Genomic DNA, 20,104 nt, shown 5'->3' with positions numbered 1-20,104 from the left:
TGGCGTACTCCCGTGTAAATTAGGAGAGACTCCAGTGTGCACCCACTGTTCCCGAGCGGAGAATCCGGAGCAATGGAGCTACTGACAGAGTAAAATACTACTGGACATGAGTAATGGGAACAGAATCTCACCCCGTGCTAGCATTGCCCTGCTTTGAAACAAACAAACAAAAACAATGTGTAAACATTTAGGGCTAGATTACGAGGTCGTGTGTCAGTGTGCAGTGCTAATGAAGTCAGCCTGGCTACTCTGAATTACACCGCCCGAGAATCTGCCTCTTTCCAGTTCCCTCCTTCTCGCAAAGGAATCGGGCTAGATTTCATAAAGTCTTTAGAACGTGATGATGCAAAGTAGGCGCCTACTGGGATTTTCAAAATAGCATAAGAAGGTTTGGCACCTGACTCCCATTGAAAATAATGGGACTTGGCACTTAGCCCACTTTTTTGGTATCGAACTACCTTTAAAAATAGGACCAGTGTTTTCTTGAAAGTCAGGCATATGTAGGGTGAAAACTCCTCACACACACAAGACACTTCAAAGCTATTAATTCCAAGACAGTTTTATTTTGGTAGGGTCTTCCGTTCAAATTCTCATCCCCTAACATTGTGCAGAGCACAACAATAGGATAGTAGCTCTTAAGATCATTTTCCTGTCTCCTAATGTTAGTTAAGAAAACAACAGGCAATCGGGAAACCACAGATTTTCAATGGAATTTAAAATGCAAGAGAAACGCCATGTGGTTTTCACAGATGACCAGAGATGCAGGTGCAACTGAGAGCTGCTCGATCTCTGTCCTTCAGAGCTCTGCTGCCATCCTTTGCTCAATGGTGGGTATAGCGATTGCTGTCTCATTCCCCTACCTGCGTTAACATCTCCCGGTCATTGTACAGGGCACCGCATGCTCTCACTTCCTGAATCTTTCCTGCTTCCGCGTGGTCACTACACAATAGACTTCTCTGTCTCATTCCCCAGGTTCTGCTGCCCTCTGGAGACCACTGCACCAAGGAATTCATGTTCACTCTCAACCATTGCAGACTGGTGGCAGATTAGAATTGGAGTCCAGATCATCTCCCTGTCCAGTACTGTCACCAATATCGGATACATACACTGCAGCTTAAAAGACACGCTGTGTCTCAAACAAAGGTTTGTTACAGAAATGCCTGGGATGTGTGTCATGCAGAGAGACAAAATGTTCTCAGAATGGTTTTTCCTGCTTCAGAAGCTGTGACTCTGTCCTCAATTTTCCTTAAAACACAAGCGCTCCAGTTCAACATTTCGGCTGGATGCAGGACCCACTGGGTGGGACGGTCTCATATAATGGTCCTTTCTCCTATTCAAATCCACAGGTCATTACTGTTGGCATTTTAATAACACCTGAAGGATCCCAACCAAGATCAGGGTTCCAGTGTGCCGGGTGCTGCCCCTACGTGCCACAGGAGACAGGCCTTGCACCCAAGAGGTTTCACTCTAAACAGACAAGCCAGACAAAGGGAGTCACTTGCGTCACTTCACCTTGGTTCTCTTCTAGGCTGTGACACTGATCTACAAATTCTCCCGATTCCCACTCTGGTGGCCTAACCTGCAACGATGCTGCTCCCGGATCACGTGTTGATTTGAACGACGCACGCTGAAATTGCAGAGACCAAAGCCACAAATCCCTGGGTAAAATTCTGCCTTTGGAGAGGCAGCAGAGCAAGGCCTGTTCCCCAAGGAACCCGTACTCTGAGCACTGGTGTGAGAGACCAGTGATGCTTGGCCCCTCTACTGGCCTTATGCCTGGGGTGAAGTTCATGCAAAGAGAAAAATGTGTTAAGTGAGAGGAGGCCAGTTCCACAAGGGATGTTGTAGGAGATGAAGCCAGGCAGCGATCACTGTGCATGGCTGGCACACTAATAAGTAGCCGTGTCTGCAGCTGTGAGACTGGTTATCTTTAGCCTGACACTGGCGCCGCTGGTGCGTGGGGTAACCCGTCCTCTGAACTCATCCACCATGTAGGGGGTGTAACCTGTTCTGAAGGCTGCTAGCCAGACAGGATTGTTCCCAGGCGCTTGTCGGATCGAGCTCAAATGGTGGTCATTGATATTATACCCAGAGACGACACAATCCAGGGTAAGGGAACTGCCTGGCTCTGCCTGGGCAGAACTCGGCTGGGTTAAAGTGATCGCGGCCCCGCAGCCTGTGAAAGGAACAGAACAGGGATACTGTTATATCACATACAACCAGGGGGTTAAGCTAATGTGCAACAGACATTTCAGGGGCAGATGCAGGGGGCAATTAGAAAATAACCAGCCGATATCAGAAGCTTTAGTTTAGGATTGGCCCATTGATGTGATCAGTTCCTGGTATATATAAGGGGGAAACACGCAACACCTTGCAAGGGGCTGTATCTTGCTGCTCACCTGAGAGGATGCACCACGTGATACACCGAAAACAATGTAACAACTGCATTACTGCTGACAACCTTTCCTCTTGTGCAATGGGTTGGTGCCAGCAATTTCCTCTGAAGCTGCATGTCAGTTATCACCCCAAGTGCGTATATCCTCCTAGGCAGGCAAATGATATTTCATTTCAGAAATTTCCTTCTCCCGTCCGGCTTTCCTCTCTTCCCTCCACCCACCCATTTCTTTGTGGTTAAAAAAGTCTTCAGGCTGGGAGTTTCCAAAGCTGCCTAAAGAAGTGAGGTCCCCAACGCCCTTTGAAATTCATTGGGCACTGGGCGCCTAACTCCCTTAGGCACCTTTGCAAACCTCTATTGCCAGCACTACTACGTAGTCGGGGTGTGACTGGAACAGAGGGAGTGCGCTCATGAATCAGACCTGTCCATCTAACCAACACCGGCCATTGCAAAATGCCCAGAAAGAAGGTGCAAGACAGACCCCAGTAGTTAGGGAATAACCTATCCACAGGGGAATTTTCTTCTAAACCCTGGTGAACAAGAGGGTGGTTTGTTCACAAGGACAATCTACTCATTCTCAACTCTCTATTCCAGTCGCAAACCACAGACAGCGATGGCTTCCTACCAGTCATGGTTGCTGTGTCTATAGATCGATTAATGCTCGTGAGGCGCTCACAGACGAGTGTGACAGAGCCCATTGGAGATTCTAAGGAGAAAATTTTCTTTGGACTTAGTTGAACCATATACGTTCCAAATTAAAAGTCAGGTAATTAACAAAAAAAAAAAAAGTTTCACTCGAAAAGTGTTCTAAATTATGAGGCGTTATTATACACTGAGTAGTGACTTATGTAGTAAGTAAAGGCCCTGAGGCCTGAACTAAAGTAATGGTCAAGACTTAACTAACATAAAGCAAAGTTAAGCTGTGAGCAAGAGGCAGGCCCTGCTCACAGAAGTTGGCAAGGAAAGGGCTGATGTTGCAGAAATACATAATCATTTAGCATAGTTGCAGTATAAACATGGTACCAAAACATACCGTACGGGAACATTCCACAGATAACATGGAACAGACCGACCCATCCCAATGACAGGGGCAAAAGGGTAAAATGATGGATAGAGTTGTTTTGATCGAACCAACAGGTACAAGGTGCGACGCGGCACCTTACTGCATAGAGGGGTTGTACCTTGCTACGTAGAGGGGTTGCACCTCAATACGTCAGGAGTGATGTGTAACTTGTTTGTACCTGTGTATAAGAATGTGTCCCTGGGGTGGTGTCTTTGTCCGGCTGAGGGGGCAGTGGAAAGTCCCGCCACTGAGCTGAGTCCATTGCCGAGCGGCACTTTCTAGCAGTATGCCCGGTAGACTAAGTAATCTACGGGGAACTGAAATTGTGTCAGGGTCGCAATAAACCTGGCCGAGGTGCCTTTGTACCTTACTAGAGTCTGTGGTCATTGGGGGTTCTCGTCGGGTCTGCTGTGTCAGCTATCTGTGCAGAGCTGGGGCAGCACACAGAGGGAACACACGCACGCAGCCGAGTGATATCAACAGGAGAAAGCAGAAGCACCACACCGGTAGCCTCTCACAACAACTTACACTTTGAGTAGTCTCAATGGAGTTAACAGGCCTGACTCTCTTCATTCACTCATAAAACTGGTCAACACTGGGTCAGACCAAACGTCCATCTAGCCCAGTATCCTGTTTTCTGACAATGGCCAGTGCCAGGTGCCCCAGAGGGAATGAACAGAACAGAGAATCATCAAGTGATCCATCCCCTGTCGCCCATTTCCAGCTTCTGGCAAACAAAGGCCAGGTGCGATTCAGGATTATGTCCACTGGTTTAACTTGGGCTGGTTCTCCTCTCGTCTTGTTGCAAATCAGGAATAAGAGCCACATTTTTCATAAAATGCCTAGTGGGATTTTCAGAAGCATCCGAGCAACTAAAACTTAATCATTTCAACAGACGTTAGGCAGCCTGGCATTTCCAAATGCGTTCAAATTTACCTGAATCCCTTTAAAAATAGAGCCCCAAATACTCTGGAATCAAGGTGAATTATTCCGTTATTATGCACTTGTGATAAATGGGGCGCGATTAGCACCCTTCTGTAACTCCTCAACCATTCAGTTAGCTACAAAATCTTTCTCAGCTGTTGTCTAATTGCCTTACCTGTAAAGAGTTAAGAGGGAAGCTTAAAATGAGTGGGCACCTGACCAGGGGAACCAATAGGGAAGCTGTACCTTTCAAATGGGGAAAAACTGCTCGGTGTGGGGGTCTTTAGTCTGTCCGGTAGAAGCAGACTGGGCAGCAACATGGTGTAAGGTTTGGCCAGGTATAAAAATCATCAGCATCATACCAAGAAACTACTCATTTGAAACCACAGATATGTAAGTAGATGAGTAATGACTAGTTAGACACAATTGGATTGAATTCTTCATTTTGGGCTTGTGGATTCCTCCGTGCTAACCCCAGGTGCTTTTGTTTTGTTTTTGTTCGCTTGTAACCTTTAAGTTGGACCCCAGGAAAGTCGTTTTTGGTGTTTGATCCCTAACAGCTGGAATTTTCAGTTGTGTTTTATTTATTTTTTCTCAATAAGATTTACCCTTTTTAAGAACATGATTTGATTTCTGCCTCTGAGGCTGTAAAGAGGCTGTGCCTATGTGGCTACAACAGTTGAGCTCCCCTTCTCTTTTGTTTTCTTTCTCTGCTGCCCCGAGGGAGGGGTGGAAAAGCCGAGGGGCCTCAGGAAAAATCTTCCCAAGTGAGGGTTTTTTCCTGGATTGGCAAAAGGCAGTTTTCACTTGGGTGCTGGCAGCATCACCTGCCCGGAGTGGGGGCAAGTATTATTTTTGGAGTCCTTGCGCCCCCCCCCCCCTTCTGCACTCGAAGTGCCATAGTGGAAATCCGCCCTGACTGCACCTCAGTGCGAAGCAGGAGTTATTCCACTGGGGTCCATGCGACTGACTCTCAATGGAAACCCCATTGTCTCGTCAGGGGTAATTCTCCAGTCACTCCATCTAGGGCGGCAGTTCTCAATCTCTGGGTCGGGACCATATTTTAATGGGGGCGTCAGACATGGTGTTAGACTTGCTGGGGCCGAAGCCGGAACTCCACAGCCCAGGACCAAAGTCCAACCTCGAGAGCTTCAGCCCTGGGTGGCGAATCCAAGGGTTACAGCCTCCCGCCTGGGGCTGAAGCCTTCGCACTCCTGCGCAGAGCGGTGGGGCTCGGCCTTCCCCCCCCACACACACACACACCCCAGGGGCAGCTGAGTTTGGGTGGGCTCAGGCTTCGATTCCCTGCTCTGGGGTTATATAGTAATTTTTGTTGTCAGACGGGTGGTGCGGTTCAAACACGTGTGAGAACCCCTGCGTTAGGCTGATTCGCCTCTCACTCATCCGGGCGTGTAAACCAGGAGCCATTCCAGAGTGAAGCACTGTAGGTGTGAGCGGCTCCAATGGACTTACTCGTGGAGTAAAACACAAACACACCCACAAATGCTCTAACCTACCAGGAAAAACTGACACACAACCTCAGACACAGACAGACACACACCTCCCATGGGCCAGGGCTAGGGCAGCCAGGAAATACCAGTCATTTATCAGAGGGCCCACCCAGACCCTCAGCTCCCCCGTACAGCTGCGGAGCGGACAGGAGAATCTGTTGCAACCTCAGGCCCGGATTGGTGGTTTCCAAATCTGCAAAACTCCTGTAACAAAGTCTCTTTCCTGCCCATTCACAAGCGCAGGTGTTTCCTCTTTTCTGCTTCCCTTCAGCTTCGTTGGTGCCTCTGGCAAAGCGTCTCCTTCAACTTAAAGTGACAGCGGGAGGGGGCGGACCGCAAGGGCGAAGTCAGGTGCCTTCTCTCCGGGAGGCGAAGTCTGTAGCTCACCCCCTTTTTGTCCCAGCCCCCCTGTCTCTGTGTCACCGTGTCTCCCCTGGCGCAGTAATAGGTGGCGGTGTCCGCAGCTGTCAGGGAGCCCAGCGTCAGGGAGAACTGGTTCTTCGCAGCGTCTGCGGAGATGGTGATCCGGCCTTGGAGAGACGGGGCGTAGCCTGTACCCCCGTTATATGGATATACCCATCCCATGGATTCCAGCCCTTCTCCAGGAAACTGCCGAACCCAGTACCAGACATGATCCTGAGAAGTGATGGAGACCCCGGAGACAGCACAGGTCAGTGTGAGGGGCTCGGAGACCTTCCCCAACCCCGGACCAGAGGCCACCAGCTGCACCTGGGAAAGGGCACCTAGAAATAAGGGTGGGAGAGTCCAAAATGATCATTGAATGCGATGCCCAAAGAGCGAAGGCTCCCTCTGCCTCCTCCCCGGTCACAGCCACACACACAGAGAAATGCAAACACAGAGAGACACACACAGACTCACACGGCGCCAGGGTCAGCGCAAGGAAGACACATTTAATCATTTGCAAGGTCTCAAATATCTCCAGTCCAGCCGCTGACCCAGCGCAGCTCGGACAGCTCGGGAGAGTCGGCTGAAGTGTGAGGCTCGGGCTGCAAACCTCCGCCGACACCTGTAACCAATTGTAGCTCATACGCAGACACAGAGATTTGCCCGGGTGTTATCTCTATAAATAGTCTTGGAGCCTCTAGCGGTCTCCCTTGTCTTCTGCTGCAGAAGCCACCAGACCCTGCCAGAGAAGCAGTGGAGGTAATTAGCCAGACGCTGTACGTCTTCATCCAGCTGTTTGGAACTCAGCTCTCCCCATGTGGTTTCTTAATGTTGAATAAAGATCAACATGGGCATCACAGGGCTATAGTGGGTGAGACCAAAGGTCCATCTAGCCCAGTGTCCTGTGTCCTGACAGTGGCCAGTGCCAGGCACCCAAGAGGCAATGAACAGAACAGGGAATCATCCAGTGATCCATCCTCTGTCACCCATTCCCAGCTTCTGGCAAACAGAGGCTCGGGACACCGTCCCTGCCCATCCTAGCTAATAGCCAATGATGGACCTATTCACCAGGAATTCATCTAATTTTTTTAACCCTATTATAGTTTTGGCCTTCATGACATCCCCTGGAAAAGAGTTACTTAGGTTGATTGTGCGTTGTGTGAAGAAATACTTCCTTGTGTTTGTTTTAAACCTGCTGCCTATTAATTTCATTGGGTAACCCCTAGTTCTTGTGTTATTAAGAGTAAATAACACTTCCCTATTTCCTTTTTCCTTGCTTGTGTGGGTGCTTTTCCTCTCACACACACTGTCTCTGTCTGTCTGTGTCTCTTTCTCTTACCCGGCATGCCCTCCTTGTGGTCTTGGTTGGGATTTCCAAAGCTGCCTAAGGGAGTTAGGCACTCAAATCCCAATAAAACCCCTAAAGAAGTCAGACTCTCCTATCCTTTCACCACCTCTGAAATCCCCAGACCCTCTCTGTCTCTGTTCCCCACCTATTCTTCATCTCTCACCTCCTTCCCACACACTTTTACTGACCTAGACCCTGGAGAGCTTGAAAAATTGCAGTTTAACTTTCCTTCATTCTTTAAAGCAACAGATCTTCCGTGGCTCTAAGAGCTGTTTTCTCCTGGTAAAAACTAATCTGCACTTGGCTATGTTTGTTGCACGTTTTGTATCGATGCTTTTAATAAAATACCCCCTAAATGAGTCGCAAGTGAATTTAAATAAACTTTCACTATCACATGTTGATTCTATTGTGTTGTTACTGGATAGTGTTTGTTGCGAAGTGTTTGATCTCTGATTTCTGTGTGTTGAGAATTGATTTGCGTTTAGTCCATGGGGGGGGGGGTTGTTTGTCGTCATTTCCTATTGTGTATTGATTAGCTGCTTTGGTGATTACTTTGGGGTTTATTTGTTGCGTTGTTAATGTTGTTCTTGGGGTGGGTTTGTTTTTTTTTTTGCTTATTTGCCTTTCCTTTTGTTGTGTTTTCCTCAAATGTCTGCACCGTTCAACAGCAAAACAAGCACTTCTTCCCTTCCTGCTGCATTCCCCTCTCTGGGACTCTCTATCGATCTGCATGGGCCCAGTTATCATTTTAAGATGCTCACTTGTTGTCCCAGACCTCCCTGTGCCTCCGGATCGGCCTGTCTCTCCTTCCCTGTGCATGCCCGTGTCTCTTCTCTGTCTCTCTCTGGGTGTGGCTTCTTGTCAGCCTCTCTAGCCTTTTCCTCACTAGTTACAAAACCAGGACTATTTGTAAACCGCGCATTAGCTAACACATGGTAACCTCTGACAGAGGAGGTCGTTTGTAGTTTTCACTTCACCTAGCTGTTAACCCCAGATTCCCCCCAGTCTTTATGTCCACCCATTAATAAGAATGAAAACTACACACTTCCCTGTCCACACTAAAAACATCCCCTTCCCCACAATTCTTCTGTCGCTTCACATATACACAACCCTCCCTTCGCTACACTATCCATCGGGCAATCGATTGAGAAAACGCAGTTTGATTGCTCCTGTCAAATAAATGATCTTCCATTTTCATGTCAAAAAGTGAAATGGGGGGACATTGTTTGTTGCCATCTCTCTCTCTGTCTCTCTCTCTCTCTCAAACGGTGTCCCTAAAAAGGTACAAGTGAATTAAAGGAAAGACGGGGGACCCCTGACTGTACAGTGTGTTGCTGCTGGTCAGAAAGTGCCGGTGTGATTGTGGGGTTTTGGGCATTGGCGTCTGGTTGTTTTAGGGACGGCTGTTATTGTTCCTATTTTATTGTCTTTGTTTTTGCTTATTCTCACTTGATTATTTTCCGATTTTATCCATTGGTTTTGGAGGGTTTATTTATTGCTTCCGGCTTTTTATGTTGCCTTTTAGAAAACTTTTTTCATTCTTTAAAAAAAAAATTTTTTGCACAGGGGAGTGTGAAGGTCTCTGAGACCCTCCACGCACCGGATGGACGCCACCAGCTGCAGCTGCGAAGTGGGCACCATTTCGCTATGGCGCACAAGGAGCGAAGAATCTCTCTGTCAGAGACAAATGGTCGCACAGGGGCACAAATACTTCCAGACACAGAGACTCACGTGGGGCCAGGGCTAGTGCAGCCAGGAAAGATTTAATCGTTGTTCCGCCGTAAAGAATAACCGCTCCTCCGGCTGCACCTCTGTCAGGGGTATTTTGCAGCCAGGGCCGGCTCTAACTTTTTTGCTGCCCCAAGCAGCAAAAAAAAGCGCCGCCCACGGAGCCCCCACGCCGAGCGCCGCGCCGCCGGAACTCCCCCCCCCCCCCCCAGCGCCGCGCCCCGCCCCGCGCCCCCCCGTCGAGCGCCGCACCGCAGGAACCCCCCGCCCCCTCAGCGCCGCGCGCCGCGGGAGCGCCCCCCCCTCCGCGGAATGCCGCGCCGCGCTGCCCCCGGCCACCCCAAGATTGGCCGCCCCTTACCAGGTGCTGCCCAACGCATGTGCTTGGTTGCCTGGTGCCTGGAGCCGGCCTTGCAGGAGACGCGGCTAAGCAGTGTACATCTCCTGTAACCTGATAGGCGGGTGTCAATTCCAACTGACAAGAAGGGAGGGGGGAGGGTACTCCAACACCCGGTCGCAAGAGCACCATGTCTCCAAATGTTGTGTCTCTTTCTTGTTCTGCCCACGTTGAGTATGCAGCCACAGACATATCGCTGAGGGACGAGGACGTGTCTAGAAACCCGGGGCCTCCTGTGTTATCACTGAGTGGGCCGGTTTCAATGCTTTGTACTACAGGATGACAAGGCCACTGTTCCTGCCTTTTGCCATTACAAGGTGCTCTCGGGAGCGAATCGCCAAGAACCCAGTGCTGTGAACCCGGCGATCTCCTAGCAGGGAAACAAAAAAACATTCTAAAGCATCTTTCCCTAATAATGTATCTCCGGCCCAGTGCTGAACCTTCTGTCCCACCCTCAGGGGTCAATGAAGGGGGCAGTGTCGGATATTCCAGCAGCCAATGTAGGTTTCACGCTGATTGGGGGCACCAAGGAGAACCAGTGCTGTCCCCTAGTGGTAGGTACTAGGATAGAAGAGACAGAGTAATAACTCGGGTGTCGGGATGTGTACTACAGACAGGGAGTGCTGGCCCCTACTGGCAGGGATCGGGACAGCAGGTGCACACTGGTCACCCAGATGGAGGTGCGTGCTAAGAGGAGCAGTGCGCATATCTGAAAATTACAACTCTGCTGAAGAATTAGGTGGTGGAGTCAATGTGGTTCGATAGGTTAAAGGCTTTGTTTTTTTTTTCTTCAATTTTTATATAGGTAGGAAATTACATTAAAAACTACTCTAAAAGAACGTTAAGGTGGCAAAGTCAAGTCTATTTGCATATGCTCCCTTCATTAAGGACAGACAAACCAGCCCCTGCGGGAGCGGTAGGAAACTTCCCTTTGTGTCGCCGCTCATCGTTAGCAGATACATTTGCACTTAGTGTGGGCCAGGGAAGACCGGGGATAATTCCCTCGCGGCAGACACAAATCTCTCGGTTGAAGTGCTCGGTCTTTTCAGTCAGGCTCTTCATTACCACCCTGGGGTTGTCATTCTGCCCGCAGTGACTATGGGCGCTGCCGTTCGGTTCTTCGTGTAATTCAAATCGGAACTGGGCATTTTCTTACCAGCCGGGTTAGTACGAGTGACAACATTGGGCACAGGTCCTTTCCTGGAGTAGGCTACCCACCACGCTGCCAGTCGGACCAAAGGCTCTGTACAGAGATCTGGAACCTTTTATTTGAGCGCGTTTCCGGACTAACAGCATGTGCCAAGGAAGGACAGACACGTTCTCCCACGATCCGCTGTGAAAGAATTCCCGGAGAAGCCCGGCGAGGGGCAGAGCTAAGAACCAGGGCCTGTGCTCCCCAGAAGTCTGACAGTCACACACCAGTGCGCCGAGCGCCAGCGTCAGACCAGCCATTTGGCTGCTGTTCCCCACCTGTCTGCAACAAATAAGAAGTTGGGGGGGCGAGAGGTGTGTGGTAAACTGGGGTTAAAATAACCCCGAAGTTCTGCAAACTCGGGTTAGCAACTTGAGTTAAAGCCACAAGGGAGACTGGGCTTTGGCCGAAGTTCACAAGTCTCGCTTGTTTTATTTTATTTGACTGAACTGAAAATAACATACCCACTGTGGCCAAAACAGCTGGAGCGATGACAAGATTTTTAAGATATGCATCTGTGACACACAGAGAAGTGTGAAACCCAAGTCCATAGATCACATTGAGACAGCGCTTAGCATCAGTAGCTACCCTGTCCTGACAGCAGCCCTGTGAGCTACAATACTCACCTACAAGCGGGTGGGGGAATTTCTGTGGCCTGCAATGAGCAGAAGTTCAGATAGGGGTTCTCATGCTGGTTTTTTGCTGTGGGCGTTTGAAAATATTTCACGCTGTGATGTCATCCCTTCCCCCCACCCCCCCAAAAAGTGATAGCAAGTTACTGTCCATACCCAGAGGATCATACTTATGGTATTTTGCCAGCCTTGCTTCTGCGCTGTTACTGAGCTCTCCAGTGCCATCTGGATCACCCTGAGTATGGACATTGGACTATAACCTATGGACTAATTCTGAGAGAACTCTTTGCCCCTACAAGGCTCACCATCTCTACTATGAGCCGGATCTCAGAACTGTGCTCATCTCTGTAGGTATGCTGATCTTTTCACCAATACTCTCTTTTCTTTTTTAATACATTTCAGTTTAGTTAAAAAGAATTAGCTGCAATGGTTTACTTGGGTAATATTTTGACTATTCATTAACCTGGGAGGTAATGTGTCCGATCCTTTGGGATTGGTAGAACTTTTTTATAAAAACAAATAAGATTTTTAGTAATCTCATCATATTTGACTTGGGTGTCTGGGTGAAGGCCTGAGTCTGGGTTACTTTAAAGAATCTGTGTTTTGGGTTCTGGGTAACCAGTAAGGAATTATAGAAGCTGTTTTGTGCTGTCTTAGATTCACCAAGTATTGGAATATCCACCAGTTTGGGGGATTGTCTACCCCATTCTTGGCAGTTTATCCTAATTGAGTATCTTCACTGTGTCTCCCCGCGACCCCCGGTCGTAGCAGGTTCCCCTCAATTCTCCCGTGTACTTTAGGGCAGCTTAGACGGTTTCCATTTCAGACGCCGGCAGCGTTGCTCGTGAACCCAGCAGAGTCCAAGTCAGTTCCCTGCTCTGAGACCCGGGTGTCTGGGGTCATATCCGTGCCCTGTGCTCTGAGAACAACTGCTCCTTGAACAGACACACACCCTGCCCCCCTGGTGCACCACACTGCAGGAGGACGCCACCCAGAGGCTGCAGGGGGTGGGTGAGCGGCCGGCTCTGGGGAGAGCCTCAGGGACACCGGGGTTCAGAAGGTGATGTTAGTCACGTGATGCTCCCGAATCCCCTGGGCTGAACGCAGCGAGTTTTTGTCAGAGCTCAGCCTGGCTTCCCCGCACTGTGCCTCTCGCAGCGCAGTGATACCGGGCGCTGTCCTCGGGCCCCAGGCGGCTCGTTTGCAGATACAGCTGGTTCTTGGCGTTGTCTCGGGAGACGGTGAATCGCCCTTTCACCGACTCAGGGTAATCTGTGCTGCCGCCACTGCTGCTAATCCAGGAGACCCATTCCAGCCCTTCCCCGGGGCGCTGCCGGTACCAGAACATGGTGTAGCTACTGAAAGCGAATCCGGAGCCGGTGCAGGAGAGCCGCCTGGAGCCACCTGTGTTCGCAGCGCCGCCCCCGGACTCCACCAGCCGCATCTGCGCCTGGGCCCCTGGGAACAAACCGGGTTGGGGGCATGAGAGCGGGTGGGAACAACCCCCTCGGGCCAGGTCTGGGCAAAGGCGGCAGCTTTATCCACATTCTACTGTAAGGGGGGGGGGGGACTTCTGCTCTCCCCAAAATATTTATGAGAAAAATAAAAACCCGTTGGGGATTTTCGGCCACCGCCTCCAAACGAGACAAATACATGGTATGAAACCGGAAGCAAAATCCGTTTGTCCCAATTTATTCCCGGGGAATCTCCCCTCCCCCGCTCCGGTCAATCAATATCAATCACCCGATCAACAACCCCCCTAATTCCCCCCCCCCCTCATTCCAAGCACCTTTGGATGCTGCTGCGATGAAAGCAAAATGCAGCCACCACAGCATCGTGTCTGCGCGTCTGCGGCCAGTCCTCGCGCTGGGGACGGGCACGAGCTGCTCCCTGCACGGACAGAGCTTCTGTGCGAGCCTCAGGGTCAGGGAGCGGGTGGGACCGACCAGGAAACAGAGTCACTGCATGAGGATAATTTGCATAACCCCTCCTCATTTAAAATAGCACTCGGAGAAACTCCGCCCCCGCCATGCTGAGCTATTAATTAATATCCCAGGGGTGGGGGGCTATTCTCACACACTGAGGGGTGCTGAGTTTTCACCTGGCCAGTTTTCACTATTACCTCTGACAGGGCCGGGACACCGGTCAGGTACTGCAGTTCAAGGTGCACTGAAGCCGGTGGAAGCTGGTGCCTGTGAAACCAGCTCTTTTCTTCGGGAACCCACCAATCAGGATCCGGGAGAATAACTTCAACTTCCTACACTGGAAAAACCAGATCCCTGCCCTAGTGGTCCAGTCACTGGGTTTCATTCCTAGCGGGGGCAGCAGGGGGCAGCCAAGGGGGCAGGTCAGATCTGCCGGCAGCTAGTGACATCTGACCCTGTCCCCTTTGGGCTGCCCCGTGCCACAGCTCGGATTCCACCTACGTCTCCCGGGACCCAGGGTGCAACACAGAAATGCTGACCCCTCACGCCCCCTAGGGGCTACTTGGGAATAGCTAAGTGAGGGAGCGCAGGAGAGAGCAGGGTGCTGCCCCCTAGGGGCTGGGTCAGGGAGAGAGGAAGCTCGCTGCTAGCCCAGAAGGGCAGCAAAGAAAACGGGGTCTGTTGCCCTCCCATGTTTCCTGCCCCAGCCCTGACCTGTCTCTGCAGCCCCACAAAAGCCGTGTCCATCACGCGCTGATGGCAGCGCTGGGGACATTGTCTCCTTGGTTCAAGTTCTGTGTGTGTTTGACCCTTCCCCTGGGCTGTGCCCCGCAGCGGGCTGTGACGGCAAAGGGGATGTTTTTGTACGTGGTTAGATTCCCTGCCAGTCACTGTGTCTCTCTGGCAGTGATACACCGCCGCGTCCTCGGGTCTCAGGCCGGTCATTTGCAAATAGAGCAGGTTGTTGGGGTTGTCTCTGGAGATGGTGAATCGCCCTTTCACTGAGTGGGCATAGTCCGCGTTAGTGCTATCGGTGTTAATGTAGGAGATCCACTCTGGAGCTTTCCCGGGAGCTTGGCGGTACCAATACATCCAGTAGTTTCCAAAGGTAAATCCGGAGGCTTTACAGGAGATGCTGATAGAATCTTCTGTGGTTTTAACGCCTCCCCCAGACTCCACCAGCCGAATCTGCGAATGGACACCTGCAAAATTAAAATCTATTATTATTCATCTCAACCATCTCCACTGTAATACGGAGCTTCCCTCTGTACACAGGCCGGAAATCACCTCTGGGAATTGCTGCCAGGAAAGCGACGGGCAGCCACAGCATCATCGTTTGGTTTTTGTGACTATTATGGAGACAATTCTGCAGGCGAGCGCGCAGAGAAGCGGCGATGGGTGTGAGCTGCAGAGACACGTGTCTGGGCCGTCTCCTCTGCAGACTCAGGGACACCGGGGGTGTCTAACAGGAAATGTGGTCACTCCATTTGCATACGCTCCCGTCTTATAAATGAGAGAGAAATCGCCCGCGGTAGCGGTGTGGTAGCAGCCGGCCCAGCAGCAGTCACTTTCCCCTCCTCTCTTTGTGACTCAGTTCCCACGGGTATAACGAGGACACAGCGAGGAATCCGTTCTCTGTCTGCTCGAATGTCTTTGTAAGTTCCTCGGGCAGAGACTGTCTCTCACTTCGTGTCTCCACTGAGCTCCAATCGCACACGGGGCCGCGACACACGGTACAAGCTGCGGGTGGGATTCCCAGTTCCCATCGCAGTAAAACTGGCGAGAGCTGCAAGAACAAATCCCTGCGCTGGTGGTGACATTTCAGCTGCAGGCCCCTGAAATCTGGCTCCGACCTCATCTCGCTGCCCCTGAGATCCGGCTAAGGTCTGTGCTGTGGGATCTGGCGGCTACTGGCCTAGAGCTCAGTTATAAATAACTCCCATGGAGAAGCGAAGCGGGGAAGTAACTGAAATACTTCTCGGATGAATTGTATTTAATGAGGGACAACCCGTCCTAAATTTTCCATTACTGCGGGACAAGATACACTCACTGCTATGTCTGCTTCCCACAAGCTGGGCTTAGTATCAGTTTTTATGAGTGATGCACCCTCTAGGTTAAGGTAAGATTACATGACTCATCCGCCTTCACTGGAGGAGGTCCCAGGACTGTTGCAGAGATGCTAATAGAACCAAGACATCTCCTTCCCAGCCCAGTTCCTTGCCCCTGCCCTCTCACTGTGTCACCTCGGCCAAGTCACTTCGCGCCTCTGCCCCTCAGCTGCCCATCTCTAACATTCAGGGTGTGTTGTTTCTTCCGTGTGTCGTAGCTACTTAGATTGCAAAGCGTCTCATTTCCTTCGTGGAGCCCACGTCCGCCAAAACTGTTTTTCCAGGAGGGCTGAAGTGTGTCTCCCAACGTGTCTACTTGGGCTGAGAGCTCGAATTACACTGAACCGCCTTTCAGACACCTGCCCCTCCCCCGCTCCGGCAGTTTGTGTCGGGAGCTCGGTGCGCTCTGTATCACGGTGGATCCCAGAGAGCGCAGAAATACACCGCCGAGTCAGCCCGCTGCGCCCCGTCTACGGTTAGTTTGAATGATTTCACTCCTTTGTCCAGCTGGGACGAGAATCGAGGTGCCACCGAACCGGATTTGCGCTCCGAGCCACCGGAGTATCTGCGCATCAGGAACAGGGGTTGCTTCCCCGGCAGCTCCTGGTACCAGTCCAGGGTGTAGCTGGTGTAGGAGGTGCTGTATTGACACCTGATCTCCACCCGCTGCCCTTCCGTGGCTGGCAGGGAAGCCGGGATCTGGGTCAGCGAGTTCCCCGCCACCGAACCTAGAAGGGGGGAAATTGAGAGGGAGTCACGGGGCGAGGAAAGTCCCATAGACAGACCCCGGCCCCTCCGCCCGGAGCTCACCTGGGAACAGCGGCAGCGCGCAGAGACACAGCCATAGAGATCCCGGCATTTCTGTAACCACTCGGGGGAAACCAATGAACCTCCGTCACCGATTCGACTTCTGGGGGGAAATGAAGTGCCGGGGGGTGACGGCAGCTTCTCTGTGAACGGGGGATCCGGAGCTGCCGTGGGAAAAGCTCTGTGTGTGTGTGTATGTGTGTATGTGTGTGTGCCTGCCTATGTCAGTGTGCGTGTGTGTCCGCCTCTGGATCCGAGTGTCTGTGCCCGTCTTATTGTGTCTGTCTCTGTGTGTGTCCCCATCTGTGTGTGCGCGCGCAGTCTCTCTCTCTAGCCCCTGCAACACACACAACAGTGACACTCAGTAGCGCCCTGCGCGCGATGCTGCTCCCTAGCGAAGGTGGAGCGGAGGTCAGGACGGGCCAATTGTTCTAACCTCTGTCACTGTCTCTTTAAGAGGCGCAGGGCCGAGGGGCTCTGGCGTGACTGTGCCGGGCGCCCCCTTTCTGTCCCTGCTGCTGCCCGTTTGGCATCACTAGGGAGGGGGGAAGGGCAGGTGGGTCCAGGCTGGGGGCGTGGGAGGGGCCCACACGCTGGGGGAATGGGTGGGGAGAGAACGGGGACCCTGGCAGAGGGGAGGAGGGAATGGGGCTCACAGAGCCAGTGGGATCAGGCAAATATGGGGGGAACATGGGATGGGATGGGAGCAGGTCACTGTGAGGGGCTCGGTGACTTTGCCCACCCCAGGGCCGGAGGCCACTAGCTGCAGCTGGGAAAGTGCACCTAGAACAAGGGTGGGAGAGTCCAAAATAATCACTGAATGTGACGCCCAAAGAGCAAAGGCTTTTTCTGCCGCCCCCGTCACAGCCACACACAGAGAAATGCGAACAGTCACACACACAGAGACACACACAAACTCAAACGGCGCCAGGGCCAGCGCTAGGAAGACACATTTAATCATTTGGAAGGTATCAAAAATCTCCAGTTCAGCCGCTGACCCAACGGAGCTCGGACAGCTCGGGCGAGTCGGCTGAAGTGTGTGAGCCCCGGGCTGCAAACCTCCGCCGACACCTGTAACCAATTCTAGTTCGCAGGACGCAGACACAGAAAGGTTCGCGCTCTGTGATGTGCAGGGATCGGGTATTAACCCTACATAAATAGTATGGGAGCCTCTAGCGGTCTCCCTTGTCTTCTGCTGCAGAAGCCGCCAGACCCTGCCAGAGAAGCAGTGGAGGTAAGTAGCCAGACACTGTACGTCTTCATCCAGCTGTTCGGAACTCAGCTCCCACCGTGTGGTTCCCCCGTGTTGTATAAAGAGCAACAGACACAACACAGTGTGAGTGTGTGAGTCCTGACTCTCTCTGTGTCTCTGTCTTTTCCCCGCACGCCCTGCTTGTGATCTTGGTTGGGATTTCCAAAGCTGCCCAAGGGAGTTAGGCACTCAAATCCCAATAACACCCCAAGGGAGTCAGACTCCTAGCTCCTCTCAGCTCCTTTGAAATCCCCAGTCCCTCCTTCTCTATTCCCCACCAATTCTTCACCTACCACCTCTTCCTCGCGCCGTGTTACTGACCTAGACACTGGAGAGATTGAAAATGTGGAGTTCCCTTGATTCTTTAAAGCAACGGATCTTCTATGGCTTTAAAAGGGATTGTCTCACGGTAAAAACTGATTTACACTCGGCTATGCTTGTTGCATGTTTTGTATCCGGAGCTTTTAAAATAAAAAGAGTCGCAAGTGAATTTAAATAAAGATTCAGGATCACATGTTGATTCTGTTGTGTTGTTATGGGTTAGTGTTTGTTGCGAAGTTTTTGTTACCAGATTTCTGTGTATTGGGAATTGATTTGTGTGTTGTCCATTGGGATTTTTGTTTGTAGTTATTTCTTATTGTTTATTGGTTATCTGCTTCCGTGATTACTTTGGGACAGGGGCGGCTCCAGGCGGAGAGCACGAAACTGCAGGGGCGGCAGTCAGGCAGCCTTTGGCGGCATGCCTGCAGGAGGTCTGCGGGTCCGCGGCTTCGGCGGCAATTTGGCGGCGGGTAGGCCCAAGCCTCGGAATCGGCGTGACCGGCGGACAGCCCTGCCTGGGGCGGCAAAATACACAGAGCCGACTCTTCTTTGGAACCATTGAATCGTTGTTGAGAGGTGAAGAATAACCGCTCCTCCAGCTCCGCCTCTGTCCCCGCAGAGCTGTGAACGCTCCGGGCGGCGGCGTTAGCCCCGGGCTCGGGTTCGAGCTTTGCAGCCGCGTGGCTTTCAGAGCGCCGGAGCGCCAGGGGACGGAGGTGGGATGAGGCGCTGAGGAGATCTTCCCCTTTGCACACCCCGAGCAATGTGCTGGGAAGGGAGAGGGGAAGGTGCTGTGTGTCTGTGAGTCTGTCTGTCTTTCCTCCTTTCGCTGTGTGTCACACGTCTGCAGAACAGCAGGCAGACCCGAGCCAGGTCCGGGTGTGGCACATCCGCTCTGGGCCAGCTCTGTTAGTCTGATGTAAGCGGTAGGGCTGGGGTTTCCTGTGTCCCCGGTGATTCACACCTCCGTGGCCCCCTACAGTGACTCAGTTTCCCGGCCCTAACCCGCACTGAGCGCACCAGGTCTCTGACTCCAACCACCCCGGTTCCCCAGGGATCTGACTTTAACCCGAGGGGCTTGGATCCCGTCTGTAACAGCGCAGTGATACCAGGCAGTGTCCTTCCGTCTCAGGCGGCTCATTGCCAGGTACAGCTCGCTCTTGGCGTTGTCTCTGCAGATGGTGAATCGCTCTTGAACCCGAGCCGCGTAATACGGACTAGACCCATCGTAGTAAATACGTGAGACAAAATCCGGTCCTGTCACGGGACTCTGCCGGTACCAGAACATTGTGTAGCTGCGGAAGGTGACGCGGGATCCTTTACAGGAGAGCCGGATGGACTCCCCTTCATTTCTAACAGCCCCCCCACCCCGCCCGGACTCCACCAGCTGCATCTGGGACTGGGAACCTGGTGGAGCAAACACATTAATAAGCATAATGATAATGGTTCATACCTAATGACTCTCACTAGGGTGATAAGGGGCATATAAGCAAGAGAGGTAGACAGACAAGTTGGCAGCTAATAGACTGGAGGGAAGCATAGCTGGAGAGAGAATACAGTAGAGGGGGGAAATGCGGAGGGATAGAGAGATAATACAGCGCAGGGACAATGGATGGATGAATAGCTACTGCGAGATTAGAAAGATACAAAGAGATGAGATAATGATGTGCATGGAACATTGTATAGATTGGACTGTGAAAGAAAGAAAGAAAGAATATATGATGATTTTTAGATGGATGCAAATGCAGAGAGAGAGAGAGAGAGAGAGAGAGAGATAAGGAGGTTTATACAGACAAACAGAAATGGATACACTACAATTAAAAACACATACTCTGAAGGTTCTCTGTATTTTCAAACATTTTCTCACCTTTCCAAGCTGCTATAACGAACCCAAACTGTACCCACACTGGCATTGCTCGCTGAGCTGGCGGGGAACTTCTCCCTGTCAGGATAAAGGGAAAGGCGCGGGTGTGTGTGGGGGGGGAGGCGCTAGCCCTTAACTGCACAAACAAAATGCGCGGCCGCTTCTGCCTATTGCAGGCTCCAAGACGCAGCTGCCGGGTTTGGAAGGGAAACGAAGTCACCCCCCTTCCCAC

At 51.7% G+C, this 20,104-nt stretch overlaps 1 long non-coding RNA gene across 1 annotated transcript; it reads left to right on the top strand.

Moving 5' to 3' along the window:
* The first annotated feature begins 4,628 nt into the window (after positions 1–4,628).
* On the top strand, positions 4,629–9,554 carry LOC135975196 (uncharacterized). The gene is made up of 3 exons (XR_010592142.1): positions 4,629–4,775; positions 6,336–6,563; positions 9,213–9,554. It is a non-coding gene; the product is annotated as an uncharacterized LOC135975196 (long non-coding RNA).
* The last annotated feature ends 10,550 nt before the right edge of the window (positions 9,555–20,104 follow it).

This window comes from Chrysemys picta, chromosome 13, assembly GCF_011386835.1.
Source record: "Chrysemys picta bellii isolate R12L10 chromosome 13, ASM1138683v2, whole genome shotgun sequence".
Classification (NCBI taxonomy): domain Eukaryota; kingdom Metazoa; phylum Chordata; order Testudines; family Emydidae; genus Chrysemys; species Chrysemys picta.
The sequence above is the reverse complement of the archived record's forward strand: the minus strand, read 5'-3'. Positions and strand labels throughout refer to the sequence as shown.